At 42.2% G+C, this 15,670-nt stretch overlaps 1 long non-coding RNA gene across 2 annotated transcripts in view; it reads left to right on the top strand.

Annotated features, from left to right (window-relative positions):
- Positions 1-15,426, top strand: part of LOC311595068 — a 30,447-nt gene extending 15,021 nt beyond the window's left edge. Inside the window, exons 2-6 of one of the 2 annotated variants that reach the window (XR_014778302.1) lie at positions 102-215; positions 1,398-1,479; positions 11,058-11,267; positions 12,636-12,786; positions 14,618-15,426. This is a non-coding gene — a long non-coding RNA (uncharacterized lncRNA). The remainder of the gene's footprint in view (positions 1-101; positions 216-1,397; positions 1,480-11,057; positions 11,268-12,635; positions 12,787-14,617) is intronic. The other variant, XR_014778303.1, reaches the window with a different exon arrangement.
- The last annotated feature ends 244 nt before the right edge of the window (positions 15,427-15,670 follow it).

The raw sequence follows: 15,670 nt of genomic DNA on the forward strand, positions 1-15,670 counted from the left end.
TTTTAGGGAGGGGCCAACCAATGACTGGCCAAGCTTGAGACCCATGCCCAGAGAGGGAGCCCACACCTGACACTGTTAATGATATTCTGCTATATTTGCAGACAGGAGCCTGGCTTAAGTGTCATCAGAGAGGCTTTACCTGGACACTGATAGAAACTGATGCACACATCCACAACCAAACGTTAAGTGGAGCTTGAGGAATCCTATGGAAGACGGTAAGGAAGGATTGAAGGAGCCAGAGGGGTCAAGAACACCACAAGAAAACCTATAGAATCAAATAAAATGGGACTATAGGGGTTCATAGAGACTGGACTTTCAACCAGAAAGCGTGCATGGGATAGACCTAGGACTTCAGTACATAGGTAACAGTTGTACAGCTGGGTCTTCATGTGTGACTCCTAAAGCAGGAGCGGGGGCTGTCTCTGACTACGTTGCTTGCCTTTGGATCCCTTTCCCCTACCTGGGAAGCCTGGTCAGCCTAAATAGAGGAAGATGTGCCTAGCCTTACTTGAAAGGCCGAGGCTGGTTGACATTTATGGGAGGCCTTTTTCTTAGGAGAAGAGCAGGAAGGATGGAAGGGTGACTGGAGGGGAGAGAGGAACTGGGAGAAGAGGAGGGAGAGGAAGCTGTGATTGGGATGTAAAATGTAAAATAAATAAATAAATAAATAAATAAATAACTTAATGAACAAAAACTAAAAGAATGTAGAAATGATATCAAGTAGTTTTAATGAGCACACGATGTGAAGTTAGATGTCTATATCATCAAGAAAAATATCACACAGACAAAAATAAACCAACAAATCAAAGAAGAAATCCAGAGACCAGCAGTGACATAGCTGCAGGCAGACGAAAATGAAACCCCTAACTATTAGCAATTTATGAGATCTGGCAAAATTATCACTAAAAAGGAAGTTTAAGTCATTTAATGCATACATTAAGAAAAACGATTAATCAAATATACAAATTCTATGCCTCTCAGAATTAAAGAACTAAAAACTAAGCCCAAGGTAGAAAACAAGTAAACTATAAAGAATACACCCAAAATGAATGAAATAATGACTTGAAAATCTATAGGCTTTTCAACAAAATGGTCATTCTAACTGGTAGTTTGACTAAGAATGCCCCCCATAGTCTCATATATTGGAATGCCTGGCCCCAGTTTGTGGAACTATTTTGGAAGGATTAGAAAGAGGTGTGTTAATGGGAGTGGGCTTTGGGGTTTCAAAAGCCCATTCCTTTCCCAATTTCTCTCTCTCTCTCTCTCTCTCTCTCTCTCTCTCTCTCTCTCTCTCTCTCTTTTTTCTCTCTCTCTCTTTCTCTCTCTGCCTGCTGATCTCTGGACAGATGTGAGCTTTCAGCCAGTACTCCAGCACCACACCTGTCTGTCTGTTACAGTTCTCCCTGCCCTGATGGTCACAAATTCTCTTTGGAACTGTGAGCCCCAAATTAAATGGTGTCTTATCACAGCAACAGAAATGTAAGTAACACATTTTATTACAAATATGAAAATATTGGCAAACTTTAGCTAGACTAACCAAGAAAAGAGAATAGTCTGAATTTAACTATAAATGAAAATAAAACAAACACTTGATAGCACAGAAAAACAAAGGATCACCAGAGAACTCTGTGAACAATGTTCCCAGGACACTGAGTGACTTAGAAGAAATGGTCAGGTGTTAGAAACATATGTCTACCTTGACTGAATAATGGAAAAACAACAAAATATGAACAAATTTGTAAAGTTTAAGAAGACTGTATCAGTAGGGAAAAATTCCTTTAAAGATTGGTATATGACCAGGTAGTTTCACTGGTGAATTCTACCTAACTCTTACACCAGAATGAATGCTAATCCAACTCAAAAGGCATAATTCTAAATTCATTTCATCAGGATAACATTGCTTTCATTCCAAAGTAAAATAAAAGCAACACAAGAAAGAACTTCAATTGACAAATAACCTTCCCACCAATGAACACAGATGTAGACATTCTCAATGAAACACCATCAAATTAAATTCATATGAAAAGGATCATGTACCAACATCTAGCGTGGTTTATCCCTGGGATGCAAGGATAGTTCAACACCCACAAATCAACTGAAGTGATGCACCAGACAGAAAGAAGGATTGCATGATGCTCTTAAACCTAGAAAAGGCATGCGGCAAAATTCAAAATCACTTCATCATAAGAAAATATCAATACATCCAGTGTAAATGAAATACACCAGACCATAGCAAAGGTGATATAGGACAAGCTAACTATAAACAGTGATAAAAACTTGAAAGCTTTGATCATAAGATCAGGAATTAGAAGAAAATGATTTCTCTGGTCCATTCAATTAAAAAATAATCTGTCACCATGAACAAAACAAAACACACTTTAAATATTGGGTGTCTTTAGCTGGGGCACCAAGTTCTTAGTCACCAGTGGGAAAGAAAGGGGGAAGAAGGAGGTTCCATTATTGTCTGTGTGGCAGAGCTCCCCCCTAACCCCTGTGGCGTCCTGTAGCAAACACGTGCCTCCCTCTTCTGCTGCACTGGCCCATGCTGTACCACTGAGGCCCAGCTGATGCTCTGATAACATGAGAGGGTGCTTCACAGAGTCTGGCATAGATAAAGGTAAGTTTGATATTGATGTAGCCACAGAATGGAGGTGCGGGAAGTTGCACAGATTCTGAGGCCATTTTCTTGGGTTCCATGGCTGCATCCTTGACCAAAAAGACCCTTCCCTCCAAGGAAGAACAGCGTTGCTGGTATCAAGCAATGTGGGACTTCATTGAAAGAATGAAGGATGTGAGGAAGGAAGGATGTATTCACCTAGTAGGAGAGTCACAGAACACATCAGACTGAGAGCAGAAAAGTAGGCCAGAATGGAGAGGAGAGACTGCCTTGAAATAAGATTTCTATTCTTGTTTACTTTCTAAGAATGTTCTTGCTCTTTCTTCCTTTTTCATTACATATCATTGTTAACGAATGAACAAGTCTACTTAATTCTACAAGGATTTTTCTGGCAGCTTTTGCGATGTTTTGGTTCGACTTCTATATGGTCTGGTAGAAATTTCTGTAATTAAAATAATGTATTATTTTGTGTACGTGTGTGTGATGGGGTGGGCATGTACCATGGTGCCTTTTGTTTTCATGGAGGTCAGAGGACACATTTTAGGACTTGGTTCTCTCCTTCCACAATGTGGTGAGCAGCAGACTCTGACACTAAGGATTGGCAGCAAGCTCCTTTATCCACTGAGACACCTTATCCATCTGTGGCTGATAGAATTCTGAGAGAAATGCTAAGTTCCCAACCAAACAGCGTCCATTTATTAGCTTAATTTTCTTTTTAAACTTTTAAAAACTAATGTATTTATTCACTTTATATCACAAACCCTCCCTCCTCCCAGTTCTCCCTCCCTCCCCCCTCCTCTATTCCTCAGAAAAAAATCAGGGAAGGATAAAAGGACCTGGAAGTGACAGGATCTCCAAAAGAAGACCAACAGAGCCAACTAACTAGGGCCCAGGGGTCCTGTGCAGACTGAAGCATCAAGCAAGGACAATGCATAGATTAGACCAAGGCCCACTACACAGATGTAGCCGATGGGCAGCTCAGGCTTCACGTGGGTCCCCTAGTAAGGGGAGCAGGGGCTGTCTCTGACATGGATTCTGGATTGGTTCAATTTTCAACTGAAGTGTCTTCATTATATTTCAGAGACGTACCTAAGATCTTAGATTCGGAGAATTTAAGACTTTTGGGTGGGTGGGCCTGTTCTAATCAGTAATCCCTTTGATAAGACTGGGCATTCTCCCTGGAAAGGGTTTGAAGAATGCGTGCGATCTGGATTCAGCCAGTCTCACCAGTCTCACAGGACTGGAAGTAGCCACTGCACAAAGCAAGGAAACAAGGACATGGTCCCTGACCACAAGGGCCTGAGTTTTCCCAAGGGTCTGAGTGATGAAGCAGGCTCTTCCCCAGGGCACGCAGCTGAGATGTGCATCAGAAGGCTGGCATGGCATGGCCTCAGCTTTAGGGAACATGAGCTGAGAGCTGAAGTCAGCCTCTCCCACCTTCCCTTTCAAGCCTAGAAAACTAACCTGATACAGGACAGCGATTTTTAGCTACTTTGCATAAAAAACAAACACACGGTGTAATTTCTTTCTTCCACCATTCTGTTCTTTTTTAGTCTTTCTTATTTCTTTTAAAAAATATCTTTCTCCAGAAAAAGAACATAGAAGTTGGGTAGGTAAGATCTGGGAGGAATTGTGGGAGGGGAAAACATAGTAAAATTATATTGCATGAAAAATGTTTTGCAATAGAAAGTTTTAAAAATCTGTCTCTGTCTTCATGTCTGTCTGTCTGTCTGTCTGTTTCTTTCTCTCCCTCTCTCTCTTTGTGTTCATGTTGAAGGCTGTGTAGTACAGTCAGAATAGAACCTCCAGCGTCAGACCCTGCCTTCCACCTTGGCTAAGACAGGGCTTTTCGTCCTCCACTGTGTGCACCAGGCAAGCTAGGCCACGGCCTTCTGAGGATTCTCCTGTCTCTGCCTCCCATCCTGCCACAGAAGCGCTGGAATTACAGATGCTCGCTAACTTGTCCAGCCTTACAGGCGCTCAGGAATCCAAGCCTCAGCCCCTCACACTTAGACTGTAAGTGCTCTGCCCACAGAGCCACCTGCCCAGTCTGTTCCTTCCATGTCTCCTACTTATCTCGCAGTCCACACTAGCATATTAGTTGTATGTCAGAGCGAGATGCTGGGACATGGAGCAGGTTCTGCAGACATGCGTTTGGCAAGCTTCCATGGCAGCCACATGGCCGCGGTGACATGGGGGAAGTCTCAGAAGCCTTTGCTGCTCTGCAGCTGCCCTGCCAAGAAGGAAGCATAAGCGCTTACAGGGCACAGGTTGAGACTGTAGAGTCTTCACTAGCACGCGCCTTCTGCACACATCTCATCTGTGAGCCAGGATGCCTGGTTCTCCCCCCCTAAAGTTGTTCCCATTCTTCCACTGCCCAAGTGGGAACCACTCTACATGCTTGCATTCATTTCCTCAGGGGCCTTATCCCTCAAAGCTGCGAGGGGTCTGGTTTTCCAGTATTTCTTAGTCGTGGCACCCCAGGACCCATGCAGCCTCTTTCCCTGCTGCTCGCATTTACTCATTCACATGTTTCTTCCTGACTTGTTTTCAATCGTTTGTCCACAGTTGTCTCCCTCAGTCTTCACTCAATGTGTCCTTCTCTCTCTGTGTATATGTATGTACACATGTTTGTGTGTGTGTGTCCATATGTATGCATACCTGTTTGTGTGTGCATGTGCACGTGGAGTTTATAGACAGCATCTTCCTCGATCACTCTTCCCCCACCTAACTTTTTTTCTGACAGGGTCACCCACTCAACTTGAAGCTCACTGACTTGGATATACCAGCTGGCCAGGGAGCTCCAGGGAGCTCTAGTTTCACCTCCCTGGTGCTGGGGTCATCAGGAGAGCGAGAGAGCAAGAGCAAGAGAGCGAGAGAGAGAGAGAGAGAGAGAGAGAGAGAGAGAGAGAGAGAGAGAGAGAGAGAGAGAGAGAGAATGTGTACATTTCATTATTGTTCATTAATACTCCTTAATTTGTTTGTTTTATCTGGGGCCTAACAGGGAATGGTGACCTAATTGAAAGGGTCAGTGTCTCTCAGTGGAGCCAACCAAGGGACAGGTTGAGGCCTCTCTGTGGACAGAAGTAAAGCTAAAATCTTCAGGAGCAGAAGTGAGTTCATCTGTGAATGGCTGGCATTTCTAATATCTGCTGTGCTTGGCTTTCATTCTGTCTTGTCGTGAAGAAGACCCTTTCCAGTAGAGACCCTCCACTGAAGGACCACCCTGGCTGCCTTCACTGAGGCGGGAAGACCCATCTTGATTGTGACTGCACTTGCAGTTCACAGTCCAAGTCAAAGGACTTGGCAAAGGAAGATTGCTTGTCTCATTGGTCTCCCTCTTAGCGTCCGAGTGATCTTTTGTCCCGTTGCAGCTGCCATAGATTCCTTTGCTGATATCAGAACCAGTGTTCTCAGGCTTCCATTGTAGACTGAGGACCAACAGCTCTTCAGGAATTGTCTGGGTTCTTGGGATCAGATGAGGACTGCTGAGGTTCCCAGCCTTGTGGACTGAGCAGCTCCTAAGTCCTTGTCCTGTCCAGTAAGACATAAGCACTGTGGGACTTCACCTGCTGCTGAGGCATCCAGCCTTGAGAATGGGTCGCCTCTCAAGGTGCCAGTGTCACCTGCTGTTGCTATTTGGAAGTAATCGGACTTAATATATTCTTTAGAAGGTCTGCGTTTATCCCATTCTTCTAGAGAAAGATGGGTCTATAAATTCCTTTTCTTAAAACAACTCTGTTGGTTTTTTTAAAAGTCAAGCTACATGTTTACACAATGAACTAGAAATCGTGTCTCTGCGCTGGGGAGTCTGTATAAATACTGGCATCTTTTCTTCTTGGAGTGGTTGGTAAGAGTTGTTATGGCCATCTGGGCTTGATTGCATTGCAGGAGGCTTGAATTTACAAGCTGGAATTCAGATGGTCTGTTTTTATTGTCTTTGGGTAGTTTGCATTTTTTTCCTGAGGAACTGATGCATTTTATTGAAAATTTCAAATCGAAAAGTTGCACTAACACTTTGTGGGGCTAATGCATATCTGATGATGTTTGTTGCCCACAATGTACAAGGGCGATTTCTCTGTCCTTTTTCTTCTGATCAATCTTGCCAGGGATAATTAATTTCATTAGTTTTTCAACAGACGCTTTTTTGGTTTTTGTTGCTGCTATGTTGTGTATGTGCTTTCTAATTTCTGGTTTTGTGTTTTATTCTCCCTCTTAGGCTGTGGGATTATCAAGACATTGCAGGCAGACATTTGAGTTTTATTATCGGTTCCTTGATTTGAAGCTTTTTGTGGTCTAGTAATATATTGAAGGCTATGCATTTACTTCTATTCATAGCCTTGGCTGCATCCTCTCTGTATCTAAAATGACATTTTTTTTTTTTTTTTTTTACTATTTTGGGTGTATGAGTGCATGTGGATATGCACCATAGCACATGTGTGGAGGTCAGAGCAAAACCTTCTACCATGTGGATTTGCAGATTGAACTCTGGTTGTCAGCCTTGTGTGCAAGCACCCACACCCACTGAGCCATCTTGCCAACCCCTCGTGTTTATATATTACATTTTCATTAACAGTCATTATCATTATGTATCATTATCATTTTCATTACGTTTCCAACTTCCATCAAGTTTTCTTCTTTGATTTGCATTTTACCTGAAACATGACTGACCAGCTGCATTCTCTTTTTTTCATAGACCTCTAGTTTTACGCATTACAAGCAGAACCAATTTCTGAGTGATTTGCACGTTTTGTACTTTGCTGCTGCTGACCTTTTGGTCAAGTTTGGGAAATACTTTTGTGCAGTTGAAAGAAAAATATATTTCACAGTGATTTGCCCAGTATTATGTACATGACAATGAAAGCATTGATTAATCATGACATTCACATATAAATGAAATTATATTCAGCTGTAAAGAAAAATGAAATTATGAAAATTTCAGTAGACTAGATGGAACTGGAAAATATTATTATAAACAAGTTATCCAAAGGCTTAGAATGACAAATATTCTATGCTTCTTTCACATGAAGATCTTACCATCTGACTGTTAAATAAATGTATCCAGGTGGAAGTAAATATGGATAAAGAAGATTGAAAAGAGATAGCAGGAAAACAGGGCAGGGAGATGAGGAGACAGGAGAGGTAGAATCAAGCAAAATGAAATATGTATAAAAACCTGAGATGGAAATCTATTATGTTGTAAGCTAATTAAAAGTTTTCGAGAAAGTTTTTTGATAATGATGTTCAAATCTGGTATGTGTCTTTCAGATTTATCATTCTTCCTGGTCTACCCAGGGCTTTAACTTTGCCTTCTTACCCCCTGGGAGTGGTTCCCAACCTCTGACTTGTGACACTTTTGGTGATCAAGTGACCCTTTCACAGGGGTCTCCTAAGACCATTGGAAAGCAAAGATATTTACATTAGGATTTATAACTGTTTCAAAATTATAGTTATAAAGTAGCAACAAAAATAATTTTATGGTTGGGGGTAACTATAACTGGAGAAACTGTATTAAAGCGTCACAGTATTAGCTGAGAAAAGCCCTCTAAAATTTCAATCACAAGTGAGAATTTTATATTCATCCTTCAACTCTGTTAATGATTCCAAATTATCTGTATTGGGGGGCAGATTATAAGTCATAAACATATTTAAATCTGTACTTTTCTTCCCTGGAGAAGTCCTTCTCAGTTTGCAGGACTGCATTTTTTTCTATTAGTCTATGGAGGTCTATGAATCCTTTGTCTTCTTTCTATCACGTAGGCTCAGGCATGCTTTAATTAGGAGCCAGGTGAGCACCAGTTGAAAAAAGTACATAGACATATTTTAAGCCTAGGGTTGTAACGAAAGTTTTGGTTTCATTGTAAGCTTAGCTGTGTTATGTAAATACATTTTTTTTTTTGTTTTAATCCCAAGTGTGAGATTTTAGTTTGGCTGTTAGTTTGTCCACGATTTATAATTGTCTCCTGTGGGGCGTGGCTTTTACCAGATGTTATGGAGATGGGTGTGGTCTAGGGCTAAATTGAGAGCATGGAGAGAGAAGTGGCTGTGATGTACAGTGTTGGCATGTGGCGTGTAGCAGTTACAAGAGACCAGAGACGGGCAGTGTTGTGGTTTGGAGCAGACAGATGGAGAGAAACGCTTCGAGGTGCAGTGTTTTGGAGTAGACTGTTGGCTGTGGCTAATGTTGAAGGAGATTAGTATAGCCCCAACGACCCTTTGACGCTAAACAGGAGAAGTAAAGGGGCCTCCTCTCCCCACTAACCTTGTTTCTTCTATGTAGGGTTGGGAGGTTGGAAGAGAGGTTGAGGCCCAAACACCCCCAAATAAAGCACAGTTTTTTTAAAAAAAAGCGCACTACGTAGGGTAACATTCATCTTTTTATGTGGTTTTGTTAGTCCTCAAAATCTGCTGTTGGTCCAAACAAAGAGAAGCCATAGTTCTGTCACAGTTATTTTTACAAAACTGTTTTTGTTTCTCAGTTTCTCTCTTAACCCAGCTAGCATAGAACTAATTGAGAGTCTCTTATATGTGTTTAATAATAAGCTTCACAACACAATAACCGAGCAGTTATTACTTTATTCTTAACCCTCTAAGGCGATCTGGTTTTTTTCCCCCTAGTATACTTTCCACAAATGCTTGCACTTTAGAGCTTTCCTGGTTCAGCTCCTGATACCTCTTAGACCTCTCCTGCACCTGAATCCCTTCCTTCCTCCTCCAACTCCTCTGCCCCGGCCGGCAGGAAGTCCAGCCCTATTCTGTCCCCTGCTCAACAATTGGCTATAAGCTGCTTTATTGGCATATCAGGGGACAATTGGGGAGCAATGTTTACAAAACATGAAGACAGGAGATTCTCAGAACAAATAGATATGGAGGGGGGTACAGAAATCCAAATTTTAATTCCACAATTAACTTATGTCTACAATAGTTCTACTTGTGGTTCCTAAATTTTTTGTTGATGCCCCAATTTTTTTTCTTTGCGTGCATACGTGTGTGTGTGCGTGTGCGTGTGCGTGTGTGCGTGTGCGTGTGCGTGTGTGTGTGTGTCCTGAAAGCAGAAATAACTTTATCTAAGGGTGATGAAAGGACAGATGGGAAAAGGTGTGTGTGTGTGTGTGTGTGTGTGTGTGTGTGTGCGCGCGCGCACGAAACAAAAGGGATTAGAAGGGTCTACACTCAACATATAGTCTATATATGTATAAAAACTTTTAAAAATCAAGTTTTAATAAGTTTAAGACTGGCATTTATCTAGGTCATGCTATGTTTTTAGTCACTATGAGTTCTGCTCCTTGGCCATTGCTATAAAATCCAAAAGGAAATGTGCTTACTATGTTCTTCTTGGTCAACCCAAGGCCCTCACTTTGACTTTCTACCCACTGGGAGTGGGAGATATGACTAAGACAGGGGTTCCCAACCTGTGGGCCGTGGCCCTTTTAGGGTCAAATGACTCTTTCACAGTCCACCCAAGACATTAAAAAAAAATCCTACAGATATTTTTATCAGATACATAACAGTAGCAAAATTATAATTATAAAGTAGCAATGAAAATAATTTTGCGGTGGGTGGTGAATAGACATGAGGAACTGTATTAAAAGGTCACAACATTAGGAAGGTTGAGAAGCACTGTATGAGGGAAAAGTTCTCCCATATTGTGATAAATTATTATTATTATTATTACTATTACTATTAATCATCTCATAATTAGTCTGCCTACATCTTGTGATATCTGATAAGGATTCCTTTTTTGAACAAACTACAGCCGACCTCTGCCTTGCCTCTTCTTTTACTGGGCTTCAACTTTGGCCTGTGAAAGTTGAAACAAAACTCCAACAAAGAATCTCCCAGCCGAGAGGCACATCTCTACATGACTTAAAGCACTTCCCTGAAAAAAAAAGTTTTGAGTTTGTCTTCATTGCATGATTCTTATTGGTGCTGCTACACACTGTATTTATTTCTGCTTGGAACTAAGGCAGCATGTTCCTAATTGAATTTGTTTTCCTCTTTTCCTCCTTCGATCCATTCTTCACGAGGCACTTTGATTTTAAATATGTAAATTAAGTCATGCTATTCACATGTCTAAAATCTCTCAATGACTTTTCATCACAGTGTAGGGATAAAATGAAAGTCCTGGTATGGTGTTTGTAAGGGATTGTGTTCATCTGTTAGAACAGATTTGACAAAGATATTTAAACAAATGGAGGCTTATTCTCTTCTGTAAAAGCACCCTGAAGGCGCTGTTGCGTGCAAGTTTGGTGGCTGGACACAGCCTGAGGACATCTGCTGCTTCCCGTCTGCCCTTCTTAGCCTTGGCTTCGATCCCCAGTGATGCTCCATGGCCACACAGGGCAGGTGACCCTCAGCCATCACCTTTATTTGTTACCTGAGGAGAAAAGACAGGAAAAGATGCCAAGGGACTCATGTGGTGCTTTACTCTGCTTTTTAGGAACTTGCCTGGAAGATCTCCCTTGAAGAAGCCCACACATATCTCCTTGGAAAAATCTAATCTTTTGTCCATATCTACACTCAAAAGGGACAGAAGAAGATAACACTTTATTTGAATACATCTCCTCCAAGTTCCAAGAAAGTGAGGCTTGTGCAGTAAGAGTGAAGAGGACAAAGGGCTTCAGACAGACTGCAGCCAGTCAACTGAAAGGCGAGTGACACCACCTTTGCCTCCTTCTCCAACTCTCTGACACACGTCTTCCCTTCTACCTTCCTTTCCCCTCCCCTCCCTTTCCCCTCCCCTCCCTTTCCCCTCCCCTCCCCTTCCCCTCCCCTCCCCTCCCATTCATGCCTATTCTGAGAAAATTGAGATTATCTTCACAGTAATCTACAATTCTTATGTGAACTCAGGAATCTCTCTCAAGAGCCCTTTCCCTCAGTGGCTGTGCTGGGCACCCTACTATACCTGTTCATACAATTTCTTGAAATCAGTTTAATTGTCTTCAAATAATTCACATTATTCATGAATGATGAAGAGAAAGAATCATCAAACACAAGACTATATGAAACAAGGCAATCAAAGAACAATCCCAGATGAGTTTCTAGTAGCTGCAATGACCAGATAAGAACCTTCTCCCAGAAGGCAGCTGTACTGGCTCTGAGCATCCTACCTTCCATTCAACATGAAAAATTCCTTCAGGCTAACATTGTTCCTTACCAAGCTGGTTCCTGAGTTTCTAGTTTTATGCTAGTTACTTTGGTTTATAATTAAACGTAAACATTGAGGCCCCACAGGAAGGCTATTGTTTAGGAAGTAGTTCAGGATACAGGAAGTAGCTCTTGTCATAAAGAGGTTTTACAAATGGGGCGTGGAGTAGAAGAGAAATATAAGAAGACATGATGGTTCTAGGTGACTGTCTAGTTGGGAGCATCTAGAACTGTCTTGGAGACAAATCTCTGGGCACATCAACGAGTGGTTTTCTAGATTAGGTTAATTAAGGATGGAAGGCGCATCTTAGCTGCCAGGCTGAATGCTAAAAGCAAAAGGGTGCTGAGTACCTGAATTCACCGCTCTTAGCTCCCTGAGTCCAGCTAGAACTGGGCCAGCTGTGTCAGGCTCTCGCTGCCATGACCTCCCTGCCACGAATCGCTGACACCAGGAGCAATGATCCAAACAAACAAACAAACAAACAAAAAACAACAACAAAAAAAAACCCTCCCTTTCTTGAGTTGATTCAGTCAAGCATTTTGTTGTAGCAACTAAACAGACAACCAGCAGCTTTGATGTTAAGTTTTATAAAATATTTTCAGCTAAAATTTGGTCTTTCAGTCATTATGAGTAGGCCGGCAATTTGCAACTCAGTTCACAATTGTTCAGCTTACTCAGGGTTTTATATTTTGTAGAAAGATGTATTTAGAGCTAAGGTCTTGGCACTCAGTTTGATGACCAAAACAAACAAACAAAACAAACAAAACAAACAACCAAAAACCCAGCAAACCCCCTAGCTATATCTCATGGGGGATACAAATAGAATTTGTTCAGTTATTTTGCTCTAACTATTTGTGTGGATCTTCTCAGGAACCCAGACATAACACAGGGAAGAGGACCTGAAAGTGTGCTCACCTACGTAGGACACTAACTCTCATGTTCTGTCGTCAGTCAGAGGGAGTCCCAGGGCGGGAAGGAAGAGCTGTGTCTCAGCATCTCCAGGAGGCAGTGTGAAAGCGTGGTTGGTACACTTGCTATGAACCCTCACAGTGTGTGTCGGATCCTCAGGCCCTTTGCATCATGTGGCAGTGCCTGCTCCGTGACTGCTCTCCTTTGCAGAGGGGGATGGGCCGGCGATGGGGAGAGCCAATTATGGCAGCTTCTCACTGCAGTGTGCAGAGTGGCTGAGTTGTCATTCATTACGGCCTAATGTTTAGCTGCGGTATGCAAACCACCAAGGCTGTGAGGAATCACAGCTGAGAAGGGAATGCCTGACAGAGGCAATAAAGCACCTTCTCCTTCAAGAGGCGCCACCGCAGGGTCATAGAATTTGCATGCGGCTCCAGTTGTGCTTGCAACTCGGGTTATTAATTATTATCCAAATCACCCCCCTTGTTACCTCCAAGCTCTCATTATGGCTGCAAATACAGGTATGTTCGACGGCCGCCCTGCTGCCCTCATATATTACGCCACAGCTTTGTTACAGAACTGCGGAGCCCAGGAGCCCATCAGAGGGACTTTAAACAAAATAAACACTCTGCAGAGGAGCGCTTTCTCTTTGTTTGGCTGAAGGGAGGGTGGCGATGTAAAACACCTTCCCACTCAAGGCTCATAGCCATCCTCATCAAGACCTTAGATCCCGAGAGATTACTTTCTGTCACTTTGTTGCTATGCACCGGCTCTGCCAAAGATGAGATCAATCAGCGCTGCCTTTGTCCATCTTCACAAACCGGTCCAGCTGCGGAGGGGAAGGCAGGAGGATCTCAGCGGCAAGAGCTTAACCTGATCATTGTTGTTTATCGAGGCCCATATAGAGGCTTTCACAAACCTCAGAGCTTTATGGCCTGCAGACTGACCCCATAACTCTGCCTGCTGTAGAGACTCGCTTGCCCTTGCTTTGGAACCCCCCCCCCCGCGCCCGCCCGCCCGCCTTTTTGTAAAAATCACCAGCAATCCAGCTATAAACGATTTCCTTTGGAAGAGTGGGCTGTCTCCTTGCCCTCACAACCTCTGTTCCCCTCCCACTTCGCTCCTTCCCTCCCTCCCTCCCTTTAGTGTCTAAGAACAATCTTTAAATGCTTAGCCTGGTCTGCTCTCCAATGCCAGATGCTATACCAAGAAACCCAAACTGCTTACACACTGTTTTGAATTTGATATCTTTAACTTATATGTCTGTAAGGATCAATGATGATATTTATAGCTATCAAAATGGACTCCTGAATGTGCATTTAAGGCACTAATTTTATTATAAAGTAATATAGCTGTGGCAGTTGTATCAGATATACCATTTAGTCTAGTACTTGGTGTTTCTATCAACATTGTTACTATTATTTAAATTAATAATAGAAATATTTTTGTAAGTATACCTAGTTACTGACAAAATTTCTTTATTAAAGGCTATCACCATGAAGAACTATGCCTCTATATACCTTATCATTATTATTATTTTATTGTTTCATTCTAGAATATTTAGACCAGATATATTTCCTAGATATATATCCACTTTGCTTCCTCTGTGTGTCATGTACATCAGTGTGTGCGTGTACATGTCTGTGTCTGCATGAAAATACACTCTAGGACTCTGTGATGCAGAAGTTCCCAGTATATGCACAACTTGGGGGTCTATGTCTAGATGAGAGAGAGAGAGAGAGAGAGAGACAGAGAGAGAGAGAGAGAGAGAGAGAGAGAGAGAGAGAGAGAGAGAGACAGAGAGAGAGACAGAGAGAGAGAGACAGAGAGAGAGAGAGAGAGAGAGAGAGAGAGAGAGAGAGAGAGAGAAAGAGAAAGAGAGATTCTATAAATAAAAATTTTGGCTCACTAAATACCTATATGATTTGTTCTGGATTTTGCAGACATCCAGATTGAGCTGATTGAACTTTCTACCAATTGACTCAATGAAGTTCTGAGCAAGTTTCCATCTTATTAGATCTATCAAAATAGAGTCACCACTGATGGATGTCTAGAGTTTAGACAATCATATCTTACTCATGTGACATCTTTGTTTCCTGAATGCTCAGGAGTAATTCTTTGGCTCTTATGCACGTCAAAACCAGAAAGCATCAAACCTGGGATCTTCATGCTCTACAGCAATATGATTCTTTTCTATGTGTTCTAAAATACCCTTTGAGATGCTGGAAGCTGGCTTCTGAGAATCTTGGGCTTGCCCTCTTCAACAGGGAAAGTAGACGCATCAAGAAAGCCCCAACCATGGCCCATGAACCTAGCACGCTAGCCCACGCAACTCTTCCGAACAGACATTATTCATTTAGTACAACTGAAGACTATAACACGAGTGATGATTCTTCTCAAATAAAACACACCAAATACCCTCCCCCCCCCCCCCCGCGCGCAAAGAAGCAGAGTGTACTGTTACCTTCAGAGCCAATCCTCAAAGGCTGTGTTTTCATCACAGTCCCATGCTTCATTCTCAAGTGCCCTGGTTCAGTGTCCTCACATGACCCATGCTCGAGTGTATTTGTAAAGTCCTCTTTGGGGACACACTTAACAGCTCTTTCCCCAGGTGAAGAAAACATCGGTGTCATCACAATATTGTCACAACTGGATTTTGACCCAGAAGCACATCACTCATCTAATTGTCAAACATAACCTTTGCTTGTTTCTAGAAATTAAAGCCTTCACAAAATCTCGAAACTTGACTCCATGGAATACATAGCATTAACATAATTAAAACTATGAAAATGTGTTTTTAATGGAGTCATCTATGAAATTAATGCTCAGCTCATATATGTGTTTGCTCCTTCTCCCCCAGATCTTAGAGCACTTTTCTATTCCAGCATGCCCCAATCTCCATCTTCTCCCATCTTTCTTAGCAAGGGTTTGGTAAGTTCAAAAAACCCAGTGGGAGACACAGAGAGACTGTGTGGCTATGGGTTTCTGCAGAATAG

The sequence above is a fragment of the Acomys minous genome (assembly GCF_964271855.1).
Source record: "Acomys minous genome assembly, chromosome: 1".
Lineage (NCBI taxonomy): Eukaryota > Metazoa > Chordata > Mammalia > Rodentia > Muridae > Acomys > Acomys minous.